This window comes from Macaca thibetana, chromosome 1 (assembly GCF_024542745.1).
Source record: "Macaca thibetana thibetana isolate TM-01 chromosome 1, ASM2454274v1, whole genome shotgun sequence".
In the NCBI taxonomy this organism is placed as follows: domain Eukaryota; kingdom Metazoa; phylum Chordata; class Mammalia; order Primates; family Cercopithecidae; genus Macaca; species Macaca thibetana.
This window is the reverse complement of record NC_065578.1, coordinates 11,065,188-11,084,485: the sequence shown is the minus strand read 5'-3', so window position 1 is coordinate 11,084,485 and position 19,298 is coordinate 11,065,188. Positions and strand designations below refer to the sequence as shown.

At 51.5% G+C, this 19,298-nt stretch overlaps 1 protein-coding gene across 1 annotated transcript in view; it reads left to right on the top strand.

Moving 5' to 3' along the window:
* MAD2L2 (mitotic arrest deficient 2 like 2) overlaps nucleotides 1-19,298 on the top strand; it is a 407,166-nt gene that overhangs the window by 178,204 nt on the left and 209,664 nt on the right. The gene's annotated exons all lie outside the window — the stretch shown is intronic.

The window sequence follows — 19,298 nt, the reverse complement described above, 5'->3', positions numbered from 1 at the left end:
GCTGTCCTTGTGATAGTGAATAGGTCTCACGAGATCTGATGGTCTTAAAAACGGGAGTTTCTCTGCACAAGCTTTTTTTTGTTTGTTTTTTTGGCTGCTGCCATCCACATAAGATATGACTTGCTCCTCCTTGCCTCCCACCCAGATTGTGAGACCTCCCCAGTCATGTGGAACTGTAAGCCCAATAAACATCTTTCTCTTGTAAATTGCCAAGTCTCGGGTATGTCTTTATCAGCTTTATACACACTATTTCATTAAACGCTCACAATGTGATAAAGGCTGTCATCACTTGGCATTGCAGATGAAGAAATATAACTTGGCCAGGGCCAGCATGGTAGATATAGTACCAGGTCATGACCCCTGCTGACTCCCATTGTATGGATAGGAGCTGTGACTTTCCCATGAATCCTTGCCCCTCCTGGAAACTAATGTAAAGTTCTCACTTCTGTTGCCCCCAGCCCCACCCCAGAACCCCTGGTGTCCAGCTGCCCATCCCTGGGGATCTCAATGGTGTTCTCTCTACCCCGCTGGGGCCTCCTGCTCTCCATCCCTAGAGCCAACCAGCCTCTGTGGCAGATTCTGGCCACCTGTGTAGTTTCTCTGGATCTTGGTGGGAGCTGTCCTCCTGGACCTGAGGAATACCCTGGGTCAAGGGAAGGCCATGAAATGGTCCCTCGGGGCTCTGTCCTGCAGGTACACCCTCCTGGCCTTGCTAATCCTCTTTCTCCAGGTGGAATGGGCCCTCTGCGGCTCAGTGCGTGGTGTGACGTATCACCAGTCCTGGCTGTTTTTATTGAGACGGAGTCTTACTCTGTTGCCCAGCGTGGAGTGCAGTGGTGCCATCTTGGCTCACTGCAACCTCCCACTCCTGGGTTCAAGGGATTCTCATGCCTCAGCCTCCCAAGTAGGTGGGATTACAGGCATGCACCATCACACCTGGCTAATTTTTTGTATTTTTAGTAGAAACGATGTTTCACTATATTGGCCAAGCTGGTCTCAAACTCCTGACCTCAGGTGATCTGCCCACCTTGGCCTTCCAAAGTGTTAGAATTACAGGCACGAGCCATCATGCCCAGCCAAGGCATTCAGTTTTATAAGGAAGGAGGGGCATAAAAGTTCAGAAAATTTGGCTCTTTGGACCTACTGCTGCCCAGCAGGATGAAGGTCCTCTGTCAGGCAGGGCTGTACAGGGTGCATGCCCACCATGCCTGGTGTTGGAAGAAACTGGGCTCAGTCTGTAAGCTCTTCATGGAGAAGGCAACACTGAGCCTTAAGGTGCCCTTGGAGACAGGCTCTGGGCCCAGCTCACTGCTCTCAGGAGCTATCTCTGGGCTGCTTCAGGAATCCTCTGGCCTTAGCCTCCCAAATTGTTGGGATTACAGGTGTGAGCCACCACACCCAGCCTGTTTTTTGTTTGTTTGTTTGTTTTCGTTTTTTTGTTTTTTGAGTCAGGGTCTCACTTTTTCACCCAGGCTACAGTGCAGTGGCTCCATCATGGCTCACTGCAGCCTCAAACTCCTGGACTCAAGAGATCCTCCTGCCTCAGCCTCCCAATATTTTTGTTTCAAACAGTTGTCTTTTAAAGAAATTAAGAAAAGTTTACAAATTTACCAGGTGGTCAAGGTATTTGAAAGAAAAAAAAATAGTCTTTTCTACTTAGCCATGTGCTTACCCTTTCTGGGCTCTCAATTACTTCACAAACATGTTTCCATCTTACACCATTTCCTTTCGGCTGGAAGTACTTCCTTTAGCATATCTAGTCATGCAGTTCTGCTAGAGACATTTTCTTTTTCTTTTTCTTTTTTTTTTTTTTTTTTTTAGATGGAGTCTCGCTCTTTCGCCAGGCTGGAGTGCAGTGGTGTGATCTTGGCTCACTGCAACCTCCGCCTCCCGGGTTCAAGTGATTCTCCTGCCTCAGCCTCCCGAGTAGCTGGGACTACAGGTGCATGCCACCACGCCCAGCTAATTTTTGTATTTTTGGTAGAGACGGGGTTTCACCATGTTGGCCAGGATGGTCTCGATCTCTTGACCTTGTGATCCGCCCACCTTGGCCTCCCAAAGTGCTGGGATTACAGGTGTGAGCCACTGTGCCCAGCCTGAGACATTTTTTTTTTTTTTTTTTTTAAGGCTAGTGAAGGAAAGCAGGGAAGCAGGGAATGGAGAGGGAACAAATAAATCTGCAACTGCTTGTGATAGAGACAAACGCTCTTGCTCTTTTTTTGTCTACAATCATCTATTTTACCTATATTTAAAGGAAATTTTAGCTGGATATAGAATTCTTCATTCACAGGGTTTTTATTCCTTTGGCACTTTAAAGTAAGTGGATATTCAATTATCTTCTAGTCTGTTATTTCTGATAAAGTCAGACATCAATCTATATTCAAATTTCCCTAGTTGTCTATGAAATGACCTGTTAGAATCGATTAATTCAAATCAGCGTACTAAAAGGATCCTCATAGTGCATTTGGTAATTATATCATTTTAGCCTCCTTTAATCTTAACGACTCTTGTTCCCCAGCACTGTGTGTGTGTGTGTGTGTGTGTGTGTGTGTATTTGTGTGGCATTGAAGACTTTTGAAGGACTGCGTCAGTTATCTATCCTATGGAATATCCCTCATCCTGAATTTGATCTGATTTGCAGAATTTCTTCCTGCAAGTTTAATTTCTTCCTATGCCCTCTGAACTTCTTTTAAACTAGATGTCAGAGATCGGCGGCAACCCTGATTAGATTCCATTTGTCATTTTAAAATTTTATTTGTCTGACATTAAATATCTCAAACAATAGTGCTTCATCTACCTTATAGGGCTGGCAAAGCATTAGATGATCACGAAGCATTTCTCAGCAACTGGCTTTTTTTTTTTTTTTTTTTTTTTTTTGAGATGGAGTCTTGCTTTGTCGCCCAGGCGTAGTGGCCGGATCTCAGCTCACTGCAAGCTCTGCCTCCAGGTTTTACGCCATTCTCCTGCCTCAGCCTCCTGAGTAGCTGGGACTATAGGCGCTCACCACCTCACCCGGCTAGTTTTTTGTATTTTTTTTTTTTTTAGTAGAGATGGGGTTTCACCGTGTTAGCCAGGATGGTCTTGATCTCCTGACCTCGTGATCCACCTGTCTCGGCCTCCCAAAGTGCTGAGACTACAGGCTTGAGCCACCGCGCCTGGCCGTCCTGAAATTTTTATTTTTACAGATATATATATTTATTTTTTTATATATACATATATATATTTTTTTTACTGTAACAAGCATATGTCCCAGCCACCAGTCAGAATTCACACATGCTGTTATTCTGCCTGTGCCCTGGGGAAACTGAGGCTCAGAGAAGGAGAGTAACTTACTTGAGATCACATTGCTGATCAGTGACCACTAGGCCAGGCAGTCTGGCTCTGGAAGTGGCTTCGTCAGCCCCTGATGCTTCTCCCTTCGTGGCCTACACAGGAGAAGGTGTCAGCGGGACTGGGTCCTGGGGACTTCTATGCACACAGAGGACTGGGAGACACTGATGTCTCACTCCGGGTATAAACTTCCCTCCCTTCCTCCCTCATAGGTCACGGCCAGAGACCATGTCTGCAGTGTGCTGGGCAGAGGATTCAGTATATAGCACACACTTGATCTATGTGAGCTGTGGGGACAGCCCTGGATTGCCTCTTTTCCTCTTCAGAGCTGAACTGCCTGCCTCTGCCAGGTTCCTGGGGTCAGGGTGAGCCCTGTCCCCGTCTCCCCATCACTGGAGGCTGTGCCAGCAGCAAGGCTGGGAGAAGGAAGATGGGGAGGTTTATCGTTGCAACGCTCGCTAATAGTAATGATTGATATGAAAATTTCAGGCTGATGGAAAATAGGGATGATGTGAGGCCCCAGATGGCTCCTCTGCTCTTCTTCCTCTCTGAACTCAAACAGCCAGGACATTGCGCAGAAAACTGCCTTGTTTCCATGCACGGCAACTAGCTAGACTTTCTCCTGGTCTGGCCCTTAGCAGAAGACATGCCTTTATCCATGCTTTCATCCATCCATCCATTCATCCGCTCACCCACCCACCCATCCATCCATCCATTCATCCATCCATCCATCCATCCTCTCACCCACCCATTCATCCATCCACCCACTCACCCATCCATCCACCCACCCATCTCACCCACCCATCCACCCATACACCCACCCACCCATCCACCCACCCATACCCACCCATCCACCCATCCACCCACCCATCCACCCACCCATGCACCCACCCACCCATCCACCCATCCACCCACCCATCCACCCACCCATGCACCCACCCACCCATACACCCACCCACCCATGCACCCATCCACCCACCCACCCGCACCCACCCACCCACACACCCATCCAATCACCCATCCGTCCTTGCAAGATCAGTTCCCTGCTTTAAGCCTTCCAGCTGCAACTTTCTGAGGTTCTAGAAGGAATACTCACACCTGTTCATGGGGTCAAGTATAGGAGCTAATCGCTTGCGAGACGCACTGACCCCCTCCCTGTCCCCCATTACATCTCACCCCAGTCTCCCCAGACCTACTCTGGGGATTCAGGGTCCCCGGAGGGCGCTGCTACCGCATCTCCAGCAGGTGGCGCCAGAGGCTCTCTCCTTACCTGGGCGACGCTGCATGCTTGTTTTGGGAAGGCGCAGGCTGACCCGGTGTGGGAAGACAGGGCGGTGGCCCAGCCCAAGGCCAGGCTGGGTTCTTCCCCACTCCACACTCCAGGCCAGTGGGTGAGACAGAACTCTCGGAAGAAATCTTGGTCCTTGGGTGGGTGCTCCTGGCTGTGCAGGAGGCCTGTCCCCCATCTGGTCTGGGACCAGTACATGGTGGTTTGAGTCAACTCAGTCCGTCTCTCCTGAGAGTTTTGCTCTGGTCATAGATTTTGCAATTACACAGACCTCTGTTCAAATCTCAGCTCTGCCTCTTCAAGGCTGTGTGATCTTGGCCAAGTTGCTCTGTCTCTCTGGGCCTCAGGTTGCTTACCAGTAAAATGGGGTAATAATGCCTATTGTCAGGTCAACATAAGGGTTAAACGGGTCAGCACCAAATCATGACAGGTGGTCGGTGAGTGCAGGCTCCCTCCACCATCCACGGGCCTCATTTTGGTGGTCCTGTCAGCTGTCAGAGCCCAGCATGGGGCTGTATTCATGCTACACTGTTCCCGAACAAGGACAGAATTGGGCTTCTAATAAGACAGGACTGAAGGGTGGGATGAGGAAAGTTCTAGAAACTGCTTCTCAGGCCCACAGACAGCTGCACTAATGGCTGCCCCCTCCTTCTGGGGACTTGGGCAATCACTCCAACTTTCCAGTAACTTCTGCTTCTTTCACAATAGGCTGGAGGCATCATTCTACCTAAAAAATAATTGCTTTGCTAGGAAAAGCCTGGCAAGTAAAAACCTCATCATGTTACCATGCGTCAGGCATTTAAAAAACAAAACAGTAAAGCCAGGCACAGTGACACATATCTGTAACCCTAGCTACTTGGGAGGCTGAGGCTGGAGGATTGCTTGAGCCCAGGAGTTCGAGAGCAGCCTGGGCAATATAGTGAGACCCCTGCTTCTTAAAAAAAGCTAAAGAAAAGAAAAGAACAAAACTGAGTCCTGGCCGGGCTCAGTGGCTCACACTTGTAATCCCAGCACTTTGGGAGACTGAGGCAGGTGGATCACCCGAGGTCAGGAGTTCGAGACCAGCCTGGCCAACATGGCAAAACCCTGTCTCTAATAAAAACACAAATATGAGCTGGTATGGTGGCAGGTGTCTGTAATTCCAGATACTTGGGAGGCTGAGGCAGGAGAATTGCATGAACCCGGGAGGTGGAGGTTGCAGTGAGCGGAGAAAGTGCCATTGCACTCCAGCCTGGGTGACAGAGTGAGACTTCATCTTAAAAACCAACACAAACTCAGTCCTAGAGGTGGGTGATTTCTGTTTACTTCCCTTAGAAAGGCTGGATCTGTCCCCACAAAGTGGTGCTTGGGGCACCTGTTTCTGGGCAGTGAGTGATTAAGCCCCGGGAGTGGGTTGGTAGTAAAGCCGGGAGTCCTGTGCCAGAGGCAACACTAAACAGGTGTTTCCAATGTGTGTTTGCATCCTGGGTGTTCAGAAGCTGGAGATGAGCTGGGGAGGTTTGTCTTTAGTCCCACATAGCTTCTCCTAGGCCTCTTTTAGGGGACCAGGAACGCCAGGTGGTCTTGAAGGCAGAGTCCACAGCAAACTGGCTTGCTCCTGTCCTGTGGATGGGACGGGTAGGATGGGAGGCATCTGGGCTACGCTTCCCCCACTGGAGGTTTGAGATCTCGGAGCTGTGGGACCCCAAGAAGCAGACAAGCTCCAGTGACATGAGGACCCTTTGGAGGGTGAGGAACCAGACTGAGTGAGACACGGGAAACCCATGGATGGGGAAGGGGGCCTCTGAGGTGGGGCAGGTCTCAGTCTGGAGCTCCTGGGAGTGACACTGGAATCCATTTATCACCGACGTCCGGCGGACTCTTTTCTGCATTCCACTGGCCAGCCCCGGAGAGGTGGGGGCCATCTTTGGAGCTGCAGAAATCTTCGTGTCACATGTCCCATCAGCACCTCAGCAACCTTATCTCCACCCTTAGCTTTTCTCTAGGTGCTGAGAGTTCAGGTGACAGGGGGTGGCTCAGCTCTCCTGGTGAAAAGTGCAGAGTGGCTTCCAGTCCCACGAGCTGCCCACCTCTTCTCTCACTCACTACACAGCCTTGACATAGCAGAGCAGAAAGGGCAACCTTTGGAATCAGAGACACCTGAGTTTATTTATTTTTATTTATTTATTTTGAGACAGGATCTTGTTCTGTTGCCCAGGCTGGAGTGCAATAGCGCGATCCTAGTTTGCTGTAGCCTCCATCTCCTGGGCTCAAGTGATCCTCCCACCTCGGCCTCTCGAGTAGCTGGGACTACAGTTACACACCACCATAGCTTGGCAAATTTTTTCTTATTTTTGTACAGATAGGATCTTGCTTTGTCGCCCAAGCTGATTTTGAATTCCTGGCCTCAAGCAGTCTTCCCACCTTGGCCTCCCTGGGATTACAGGCATGAGCCACCCCGTCTGGCAGTACCTGAGTTTAAATCCATGCTCTGCCACTGCTGTGTGACACCTGCAAAGTGCGTCACTCATCTGGGCCTTACTTTTCCTAATCTATCAGATGGGCACGGCCGACCTGCCCAGTCTGCCTCACAGAGTTAGGGTGACAATTATACAAGACACTGTGCGTTGCAAAAAAGAAAAGCATAATCTCACAGCACATGCTACCTCTCCATCTCTCTCCACAGCTGAATACAGGTCGCAGGCACATTTTATTTGAAACTCTCAACAGTAAAAAAAATTCTAAAACTGTTGCCCACATTAAAAAAATCAGATAGTTATATAAGATTTTAAAGATATCCCTCTGGCCGGGCGCGGTGGCTCAAGCCTGTAATCCCAGCACTTTGGGAGGCCGAGACGGGCGGATCACAAGGTCAGGAGATCGAGACCATCCTGGCTAACACGGCGAAACCCCGTCTCTACTAAAAACACAAAAAATTAGCCGGGCAAGGTGGCGGCGCCTGTGCTCCCAGCTGCTCGGGAGGCTGAGGCAGGAGAATGGCGGGAACCCGGGAGGCGGAGCTTGCAGTGAGCTGAGATCTGGCCACTGCACTCCAGCCTGGGCGACAGAGCGAGACTCCGTCTCAAAAAAAAAATAATAAAATAAAAAAAATAAAGATATCCCTCTGTCTCTGACAATACGGGTGCATTCCCACAAGACAGTACTCAGGCTTACTGAGCTGCTCCCTTCTCCAGTCCCCATAGCCCCTCAAATGCCTGGTATGTCCCCAACACCTAGGCCAAGGGTCAGGTGCTATTTGTTGAAGGGGGCCTGCCCCTCCACGCCTGTGGGTATTTCTCACAAGGTGGAGACGAGAGACTGAGAAAAGACACAGAGACAAAGTATAGAGGAAGAAAAGTGGGCCCAGGGGACCGGCGCTTAGTAAGTGAGGACCTGCACCGGCCGGGTCTCCGAGTTCCCTCAGTATTTATTGATCACTATCTTTACCATCTTGGCAGGGGGAATGTGGTGTGAGTATAGGGTGATGGTGGGGAGAGGGTCAGTAGGAAAACGTGAGCAAAGGAATCTGTGTCATAAATAAGTTTAAGGAAAGGTGCTGTGCCTGGTTGTGCACGTAGGCTAGATTTATGTTTAACTTTACATAAACATCTCAGTGCAGTAAAGAGTAACAGAGCGGCCGGGTGCGGTGGCTCACGCCTGTAATCCCAGCGCTTTGGGAGGCCGAGGCGGGCGGATCACGAGATCAGGAGATCGAGACCATCCCGGCTAACACAGTGAAACCCCGTCTCTACTAAAAATACAAAAAAAATTAGCCAGGCGTGGTGGTGGGCATCTGTAGTCCCAGCTACTCGGGAGGCTGAGGCAGGAGAATGGCGTAAACCTGGGAGGTGGAGTATCGAGCCACTGCACTCCAGCCGCCTGGGCGACAGAGCAAGACTCCGTCTCAGAAAAAAAAAAAAGAAAGAGAAAAAAGAATAACAGAGCAGTATTGCTGCCATCATGTCTTACCTCCAACCATATGGCGGTTTTCTCCTACCTCAGAATAGAATGTATGGTCGGTTTTATACTGCGCCATTCCATTCCCAGGGACGTGCGGGAGACAGATGCCTTCCTCTTATCTCAACCTCACAGAGGCCTTCCTCTTTCACTAATCCTCAGGCACACCCTTTACAGGGGTCGGGCTGGGGGCCTGTAAGGTCTTTCCCTTCCCACGAGGCCACATCTCAGGCTGTCTCAGTGCGGGGAAACCCGGAGAATACCCAGGTTTTCTTGGGCAGGGGTCCCTGCGGCCTTCTGCAGTGCATTGTGTCTGGTTAATAGAGAATGGAGAATGGTGATGACTTTCACCAAGCATACTGCGTGCAAAAAGTTTTTTTTTTTTTTTTTTTTTTGAGATGGAGTCTCACTCTGTCACCCAGGCTGGAGTGCAGTGGCATGATCTTGGCTCACTGCAAGCTCCACCTCCTGGGTTCATGCCATTCTCTGGCCTCAGCCTCCTGAGTAGCTGGGACTACAGGCGCCCACCACCACGCCCAGCTAATTTTTTGTATTTTTAGTAGAGATGGGGTTTCACCATGTTAGCCAGGATGGTCTCGATCTCCCGACCTCGTGATCCACCCGCCTCAGCCTCTCAAAGTGTTGGGATTACAGGTGTGAGCCACCGCGCCTGGCCTGAAAACATTTTTAACAAAATACATCTCTTGCACAGCCCTAAATCCCTTAAACCTTCAGTCAATACAGCACATGTTTTTGTGAGCATAGGGTTAGGGCAAGAGTTACGGATTAACAGCATCTCAAAGCAGAACAATTTTTCTTAGTAGAGTTGAAAATGGAGTTTCTGATGTCTTCCTTTTTCTACATAGACACAGTAACAATCTGATCTCTCTTTCTTTTCCCCACGATTTGTCACCTGGCTGGCTTCATTCACTACACCACCCACCTGGCCCCTGTAGGTGTTTGGGTTGGCAACCCCAGCTTGCTTTATTTATTTTTCTTTGAGACAGAGTCTAGCTCTGTTGCCCAGGCTGGAGTGCAATGGCACAATCTCGGCTCATTGCAACCTCCGTCCCCTGGGTTCAAGCGATTCTCATGCCTCAGCCTTCCGTGTAGTTGGGATTACCAATGTGTGCCACCATGCCTGGCTAATTTTTGTTTTTTTAATAGTAGAGATAGGGTTTCACCATGTTGGCCAGGCTGGTCTTGGACTCCTGACCTCAAGTGATCCACCCACTTCGGCCTCCCAAAGTGCTGGGATTACAGGTGAGAACCACTGCTCCTGGCCCTCAGCATAATTTAAATGGGAAGTCCAGTGTTATCATGACTGTCTCCGGTCATTCCAAGCCTGGGCACCTGCTTCTGGCTGAGTCATGACCCCTCTCTTCTTTTTTTTTTTTTTTTTTTTTTGAGACGGAGTCTCGCTCTGTTGCCCAGGCTGGAGTGCAGTGGCCGGATCTCAGCTCACTGCAAGCTCTGCCTCCCGGGTTCACGCCATTCTCCTGCCTCAGCCTCCCGAGTAGCTGGGACCACAGGCGCCCGCCACCTCGCCCGGCTAGTTTTTTGTATTTTTTAGTAGAGATGGGGTTTCACCGTGTTAGCCAGGATAGTCTCGATCTCCTGACCTCGTGATCCACCCGTCTCGGCCTCCCAAAGTGCTGGGATTACAGGCTTGAGCCACCGCGCCTGGCCCCTCTCTTCTTCTTGATGCACCCTCCAGCCCTGCGTGTGTACCCACCCACTTGGCACTTTCAGAAGAGTGGCTGTGACTCACTTAGACAAAAACTGCATTTTACTGTCCTGATAGCTGAAAACTGCTTGGATGAGCCTCGACAATTTTAGGGATTTGAAGGAGTTTCCCAAGCCCCTAATGTGTTCTTCCCTGACTGAGTGGAGTGAGCCAGCCCCATGGGACTCAGTGCCCCGGCCTCCCACCATCACCTGCACCAGCCCATCTCTGTCTTCCCCCTCTCCACCCCATTGTGATCAATGGGACAGGCCCTCAGGTTGCAGGGCATGAACCCATCAGAGGAGCCAGACCTCGGGCCCTGAAGGGACCTCTGGCCACTCACAGTCCCTCCAGGGAGCCCCTGGGTGTGGAGTTTGGGCTCTGACTGCAGCAGGAGGAGGCCCAGGAAGGCCCCACCCTGGCTTTTCTCCTTTGCGATGTGTCTCTTTCCCGGCAAAATATGGGTCCTAGTGGCCAGTGTCCCTGGGAGCTTTCGAATCAAGTTTTCTGGATACTTGCCACTCAGCCAGCTGGTGGCACCTCTAGAAAGCTTTTCTGTTGCTGAGAACATGAGTCTGTTGGGGAAAAGGCTGCGAGATGAGCCCTCCCAGGTCTGACACACTGCCTGGCTGTTGCCTGGGACCACTGTCTTTGCCCACCTCTTGGCTAAGCTTCAGCCTCCTTCCAGGAATGCTTCCTGGATCTCAGCCCTCTGGAGCTGTGTGTTTTCATCTTCCCCTAGTTTGCTGTGTGACTTCAGGCAAGTGGCACAACCTCTCTGCTCTACTTGCTTAGGATGCCTAGAAGAATCTGAGCAGAGCACTCTGTGGAAGGGTCAGCGACAGACGCAGTGGAGGGAGGGCTGGTGCCAGGAGAATGTTTATGTGGTAGCACCGTGAGTACCATGAGGCCGAGGACGGGAGCCAGATTTCCTGTGTTCGAATTCCAGTTCTAGGCCAGGCACGGTGGCTTACACCTGTCATCCCAGCACTTTGGGAGGCCGAGGAGGATGGATCACCTGAGTTCAGGAGTTTGAGACCAGCCTGGCCAACATGGTGAAACCCCATCTCTACTGAAAATATAAAAATTAGGCAGGCATGTTGGTGTATGCCTGTAATCCCAGCTACTCGGGAGGCTGAGGCAGGAGAATCAATCTCTTGAACCTGGGAGGTGGAGGTTGCAGTGAGCCGAGATCGTGCCACTGCACTGCATCCTGGGTGACAGAGCAAGATCCTGTCTCAAAAAAACAAACAAACAAAAACAAACAAAAAACCCACCAAATTCTGTTTCCATCACTTGGTAGCTCCATGACCTTGGGGACAATTATAGCACCCACTGCATAGGGTGGCTGAGAGGATTAAACAAAATCACGCGAGAGACGCACTTGGCACCATTGAGATGTTCAGGAAAAGCCATTGTTAGGATTGGCACCTGAACAGCACAGAACCTGCCACAGGAAGAGAGAAGCTCCCAGGGCACAGATGTCGGCTCACCCACGGTTCCTACAGGTGGAGCTGCGGCTATGAAGCCTTGATTGCCAGGGGTTAGGGACCTGGATTTGAGTCACTTTCATTTCTGCCACGCCTGAGCATGGCAGACCCCCAGGGAGGAGACGGGATAAGCTCTCGCAGGACCCCTGCCATGGTGGGTGCTGTGAGCTGCCCTCCCAGAGGTGAGTTGTCTGGGTGCTGCCACACAAAGCACATGGCAGGGGCTCGGATCCCTCCACCCAAACCCATACAAGGCCTTGGGCCTGTGCTCACCAAATCGGATCACGGGGATGCAGGGGGTTCACCTTCTCCAAGGAAGGGCCTGGGACACAAGAGAAAACAGGGAACTATTTCGAGAAGGTGTCGAGGCTGGGACACTAAAATTAGAGGCTTGGTTCCTAAAAAGACATTGGCGCCAACCGAGGCCTTGAAGAGGGGCTCTTCAGCACGGAATGTGACCCCAGGAAGCACGCTCACAGTTCTGGACAATGAGGTCAGCCTGCAGGGCGCATGGGACCGCCCAGTGGCCGGTGGTCATGGGCACCTCTCCCCGCCGCCAGCCCCACCTGCAGAATGCTGGAGCTGGCTCCAACCGCTTCCCGTCTGCACTGAGCCAGCGCAAGGGCGAGCGGACAGAGCCTCACGTTCCCGGCGCTGCTGCCCTTCCAGGCTGCTTTCCTTTTTTGACTGTCCTTTTGGCTTCTTATGCTTTCGGCTCCATGCTGGATGTGCGTCAGCGGGTGGGATGCAGAAGAAGCAGCTAGCTTGGAGGCTGGTGTTCCTGGAGGCTGGGAGTGGGGTGGGGGGAAGTATGAACCAGGGAGGGGCCTGGTATCCCCAGCCCAGATGGGCCTAGGCTGCTGTCCCCCAGGGACAGGGAAGCTCAAGACTTTCTTTTCTTCCTTCCTTCCTCTTTCTTTCCTTCCTTCTTTCTCTCTTTCTCTCTTTCCTTCCTTCCCTCCCTCCTGCCCGCCCGCCCGCCCTTCTTCCTTCCTTCCTTCTATCCTTCCTTCCTTCCTTCCTTCCTTCCTTCCTTCCTTCCTTCCTTCCTTCCTTCCTTCCTTCCTTCCTTCCTTCCTTCCTTCCTTCTTTTTTGAGGCAGAGTCTTGTTGTGTCTCCCAGGCTGGAATGCAGTGGCACGATCTCAGCTCACTGTAACCTCCATCTCCCAGGTTCAAGCGATTCCCTGCCTCAGCCTCCTGAGTAGCTAGTATTACAGGCATGCGCCACCACACCCCACTAATTTTTTGTATTTTTTAGTAGAGACAGGGTTTCATCATGTTGGCCAGACTGGTCTCGAACTCCTGACCCCAAGCGATCCACCTGCCTCGGCCTCCCAAAGTACTGGGATTACAAGTGTGAGCCACTGTGCCCAGCCCAAGACTTTCTTTCTTTGTCTCCTCCTCTGGCCTCAGAGGAAGCTGGGGAAGTCCTTACAGAGCCAACTTCCTGGGGTGAGGCGCCAAAGGGGTCTTAGTCCCGCTGCTCGGAGATGGAGGCGGCTCCTCTCCCTCCTCTCAGGGCTCCGGCCTAGAGTCCAAGGCTTCATCATTTGCCTTTTCTCTTAGCCCAAGGTGTTTTCCCACAGGAGGGAGTGTGGCAAATTTGATCCTGTCCCCATACTCCTCTTTAAATTCCCTTAGCAACTGCTCATGGCCCTAGGATGGGGTCTGAATTTACCACCATCTAGAAGGCCCCGCAAAGTCCAGCCCTGCCCAGCTCTCACTCCAAGTCCTAGACCCGTGACCATCTCTCCTGTTTTCCAACACACCAAGTTCACTGTCCCTCTCCTCCTCGCCCAGCTGAGTCCCACTTACTCAATGTAACGTGAGACAATGTAAGTGTCCCTCCCCTAGAGAGGCCTGGCCAGGCCGGGACATTAGGTTCAGTCTCATTGCCATCTGTTCTCGTAGGACCCTTTTTGCTGTGTGCTGGTGCTCCCCATCGGAACATCAGCTCCGTGGCACCTGCCCGCTGTTGTAACTCCAGTGCTTGGCACAAAGCAGGGACTCAGAGACCCATGTGGCCTTCGTTGAGGTGGAAACCAAGAGGGAAGTGCCCTGGTCACTCTTGGACAATGGGGGCCTAGAAATGCAGGGAGGTGGCTGTGCCCTGTCACAGACAGGCTGCCTGGGCAAAGGAGACTTGGTCTACCAAAGGAGGCCAGAAGGATGACACCATGGGAGAGTGCATGGCTGGAATGGAGCTTGGGGACAATGTCCACCGGTCTCACCCACAGGGCTGCCCGTAGCTCAGTGGTTAGCCCCAGCGGGTCCCCTGCTCTTTAGCCTGACTCCGTGACACCTCTCCAAGACCAAAGCCGACAAGCAGATGGGCCTTGAATCAGGCTCGGAGGGTGAGCTGGGGTTTCCGTAGCAAAGGTAGAGGGAAGTGCTCAGGAAAATGATAAACATGTCTCCCCAAAACCTGGCATAGTTGTTCCCCTCTGAACCCCCATACTGTCTCCTGGATATGAGGAGAGATGGCTCAGTGGCTGTGGGGGCTCAGAGCCTGACCCTCCCTACCCCAGGTCCCCCGTCACATGCTTAGGTTTGTTAAACAGTCAGACAGGCGCGGTGGCTCATGCCTGTAATCCCAGCACTGTGGGAGGCCAAGGCGGGAGGATTGCTTGAGTCCAGGAGTTTGAGACCAGCCTGGGCAGCATGGCAAGACGTCATTTCTATTTTTTTTTAATTAAAAAATAAAAAACAAACACACACACACTCAGAAAAGCTGTGTTGAGTTGAATGGAGCTGCATCAGCTTTGCTTGGCTGGCTCTCTCCCAGCTCCTGCTAAGACACATTTGTCCAGGGCAGTTCTGGTTTATGTCCATCCATTGCCTGGCTTTTAATACAACCCACGTCATACCAAAGCTCCCTGGTTTGGAATTTGTGTTACATGGTTATGCTATTAGGTCTAAATATGATCATATGGAATTATCTCTAAGACAATTTAGTAATTAAATAGCTTACTAATTTAAGCAGTACAAATATGCAAAAAATTGCATGTGCTTGTGCTATAGAGAAAAATTTGTGAAGGAGGCATAAGAAAACGATCAGTGATGCCTGGGAGGGGAGTAGGTGGGAGCTGAAGGACTTGGAGTTCGATGGGAGGGAGTTACCTTTAATTGTGCATCCTTTTCTATATATACAGGATATACAGAACCATATATATATATATATGGTTTTGTTGGGTTTTTGTTTTTGAGACAGAGTCTCACTCTGTTGCCCAGACTGGAATGCAATGGCACGATCTCAGTTCATTACAACATCTGCCTCACAGGTTCAAGCGATTCTCATGCCTCAGCCTCCTAACAGCTGGGACCACAAGTGCCACCATGTCTGGCTAATTTTTTGTCTTTTTGTTAGAGATGGGGTTTCATACATTGCTCAGGCTGGTCTCAAACTCCTGGCCTCATGCGATCCTCTGGCCTCGGTTTCCCAAAGTGTTGGGATTACAGGTGTGAGCCACCATGTCTGGCATGATTTCTACTACTTTTTGAGAAAAGTAAACTTGAGTTACTTTTTCTCAAGAGGGGCCCAGCACAGTGGCTCATGCCTGTAATCCCAGCGCTTTGGGAGGCCGATGCGGGTGGATCACAAGGTCAGGAGATCGAGATCATCCTGGCTAACACGGTGAAACCTCGCCTCTACTAAAAATATAAAAAATTAGCCAGTCGTGGCGGTGGGCGCCTATAGTCCCAGCTACTCAGAAGGCTGAGGCAAGAGAATGGCGTGAACCCAGGAGGCGGAGCTTGCAGTGAGCCGAGATCGCGCCACTGCACTCCAGCCTGGGCGAAAGAGCAAGACTCAGTCTCAAACAACAACAACAACAACAAAACAAAAACAAACAAACAAACAAACCCCGCCGTCCACCTCTCACCCTCTAATCTGAACCCCCAGGTTTGTATTTTATGGCTTGGGGCTTTTTACTTTGTTATTTTTCTACCCACTGATTTCTGAGGTTTGGTGTGAAAATTGGTGAGATCTGGGGTTTGTAATTAATAAAATACAAAGCAAAAAACTCGACAAAACATGCTTGGTCTTTCTCTGTTTTGACTACACATTCCTCGAGGGCAGGGACATTTGGGGGTCGCCTTTGTCCAACAGTGGTGAGCTCATGGTAGGTGTGAACGGGTGTTTGCTAAACTAAGCCCAGGGCGGTGAGAAGGGCGAGCAGGTCACTCACCGGCAAGAGCCCTGGCTGCCTGCCCACCTTTTCCAAGAGGCCTTTCTAACTCTCCTACCAGGGCCGGCAGACTCGGTCCATCCTGGAGCCCACTTGGTGTGCTGTGGTGAGTGGAGGCTTTCCATGCCACGGGAAGCAGCCCAGGCTTGATGAACGATGCCTTCCCGGGCGAGGGATGGAGAACAATGTACCCACTTATGTGCGGGCACAGGTGATCCTGGCTGGGGCAAAGACTCTCGTAGTTTACTTCCTGCTTGGCCATGACAATGACCCAAGCTCTCAGGCCCCAGGCACACTTGCACACTCGCCTCAGGGCCACACGGGGTGGGTTGGAGAATCCCAGGAATGTGTTGGAACTGCTGACAGCACTTCATGCTGTGCGTGTGATCGGCCCATGTGATTTCCGCAGAGAACCGTGTGCCTGGTGGGCTCCAGCGCCCCTATATTGAACCTCCCAGGTCTTCTGAGCCCCAGCGCTGGTGCTGAAGAGCAGGATGGCGTTGCAGGGGATGCAGAGATGAAATTTAATGGGCAAATCTGCTTGCCCATGGCCACTCCACTTAGTTCTTCATCCAGGGAGGGGTGGCCTAGGCACGGTGGCCAGGGATTGGCTGTGCACAGGGAACAGGAAGCCCTGAGCGGGAATGGCCAGGGGAGGCGGGTGGCGCTCACTGCCTACAGCAGGTGTGGCCGTGGTGCTGACAGGCCCAGCTTCTCAGGGCTGGAGGCCCAGGCTCCAGAAGTGCAGGCTATGGGGCTTTATCAGCCATTAGAGCGACAGTTTGTGGCAATCCTGCCAGCCATGGGTGCTGACAGCCAGGAGCTAGGCGGAGTACAGCTTCCTCCCTTGGCCTCCCTGCTCCCAGCCTCGAGGCCGGGGTGCACATTGCAGGGACATTTGAGGAGAGGAGAGATGGCAGGGAGGAGAGGGAGGAAGAGATGGGCCCAGAAGCTTGTTTCTCCTTAGAGATTTTATTTTTCTTTATTTTATTTTTAAAGGAAAGTCTCTGAGAGATATATGTATATATATATTTGTTTCGTTTGTTTGGTTTTGTTTTTAAAGACAGGGTCTTGCTCTGTTGCCCAGGCTGGAGTGCAGTAGTGCAATCACAGCTCACTGCAGCCTCGACCTTCTGCAAGATTTTGAAACGTGTTTTTACCTTCACAAAAGCTGACACCTGCTTACTGCAACAAGTAAATTATTTTAAAAGGGCTGAGGCGCTTTGAGGGGAGAAAGGAGGAGGTGAATGAGAGGGAGATGGAGAAGCACTAAGAACAAAATCCAGCCCCTTCCCCCTTTCTCCAGCTGCCTCCTAAACTGTCTCGGAGCTCTCCTCCGAGCTGCCCTCCATGTGAGTTTCCTAAGCTGTCTCAAAGCTCTCCTCCTGCCTCTGTGTGAGTTTCCTGCAGCTGCTGTGTCAAATTGCCAGCAACTTGGTGGCATAAAACAAGACAGATGTATTATCTTATAGCTCCAGAGGTCAGAAGTCTAAAATCAGTATCACTGAGCTGAAGTCAAGGTGTGGCGGGGCCGCCCCCTCTGGAGGCTCTCAGGGGAATCCTTCCTGGCCTCTGCCAGCCTCTGGTGACTCCAGGTGTTCCTTGGCTTGTGGCCGCATCACCCCAGTCCCTGCCTCCGTGGTCACACTGCCTTCCCTGCTTCTGTGTGTGGTGGGGTCTCCCTCTGCCTCCTTCTTGTATAATAAGAACACTTGTGATCATATTTAGGGTCCATTGCATAATCCAGGATGATCTCCCCATCTCCAGAACCTAATTTAGTCACTGCTGCAAAAGTTTAGTCACCTCTGCAAAGTCTGTTTATTGCCATAGAAAGTGAGATTCGCAGGTTGCAGGGGTTAGGGAGTGGATGTCTTTGCAAGGACATTAATTAGCCCACCGTTGGCCGGGCGCGGTGGCTCAAGCCTGTAATCCCAGCACTTTGGGAGGCCGAGGCGGGTGGATCACGAGGTCAGGAGATCGAGACTATCCTGGCTAACATGGTGAAACCCCGTCTCTACTAAAAATACAAAAAACTAGCCGGGCGTGGTGGCGGGCGCCTGTAGTCTCAGCTACTTGGGAGGCTGAGGCGGGAGAATGGCGTGAACCCGGGAGGCAGAGCTTGCAGTGAGCCGAGATCACGCCACTGCACTCCAGCCTGGGAGACACAGCGAGACTCCGTCTCAAAAAAAAAAAAAAAAAAAAAAAAAAAAAAAAATTAGCCCACCGTATCCTCCCTGCTCCAGCCCCACCAGCCTGCCAGGGCTCCTGAAACCACCTACATCCCTTCCACCCCTGCCTCCTCAAGCCCTGGCTTTGGCTCTGTCCTCTGCTGAGATGCTTTTCCCGAACTCCGGCTCTTCCTTATTCCCCCGAGCTCAGTTTAAACATCACCTCCTTGAAGACAACCTCTGGCCTATTCCAAGAAAAGAGCTGTGCCCAGTTACCCTTTGTGCCTGGCACATAGTAGTTGCTCAGTGCAAAAGTGTTGGTGACTGAGAAGCATAGAAACCCTCTGAGCACTTGACAGCCCCAAAGGGGAAGCCGGGCTTCCTGATGCCTGGAACATTCCTTGAGCCCTTCTTGCCTTTGTTCTCCCACACCTAGGCAGAGGATTTGTTGACAGCCCCTGCCCCTTCAGACACCAGTAACAGCCATCCGTGTTGGGCAGAGTTTGAGGTCTATGTCCGCACTGGTGTAGGCCTCAGGAGATGGGGCCTTGGTTTTTTTCCCATCAAAGCTCATAGAGTAGGATGGGATGGGGAGGGGAGGGGAAGGGAGTGGCAGCACACATGTTTAGCTTTCGCTGTGGGCCCTGGACAGGAAAGGTCACTGAAGGGACAGCGTCTCAGGGCCCAGCTCAGCAACATCTGGCTTACAGCCTGCCTTCCCAGCATGTCCCAGAGGCCCTTGAGGACAGAGTGGCAGGTGACAGCACTGACATTAGTGCCAAACTTCCTGGGCCACTGCCACCCACCGGGAGGGGCTTTGGGGAAGGCATCTGGCCTTTCTATGTCCAGTATAATAAAAATAAGAGCCGACTTTTATGGAGCACTGACTCAGCTCCAGGCTGTACTCATTCAGTCCTCGCAGTCACTGAGATAATGGCCTTCAGTGTGTAGAACCATTCATGGCAGCTGAAGAAACACCGACTTATTTCCCGGGCGAAATTCTTTGAAGGTTCTTGGTGTCCATCTGAACACAGAAGATGGAAGGGGGGAAAGATGGAGGCGGGAGGAGGGAGAGAGGGACCAGGCTACAGGGTCCAGTATCCTGGAATAAGTGCTTCACTTCCCTGGAGGTGATTTCTGGATGATTTGTCTTGCTCCGGATGATTTATTC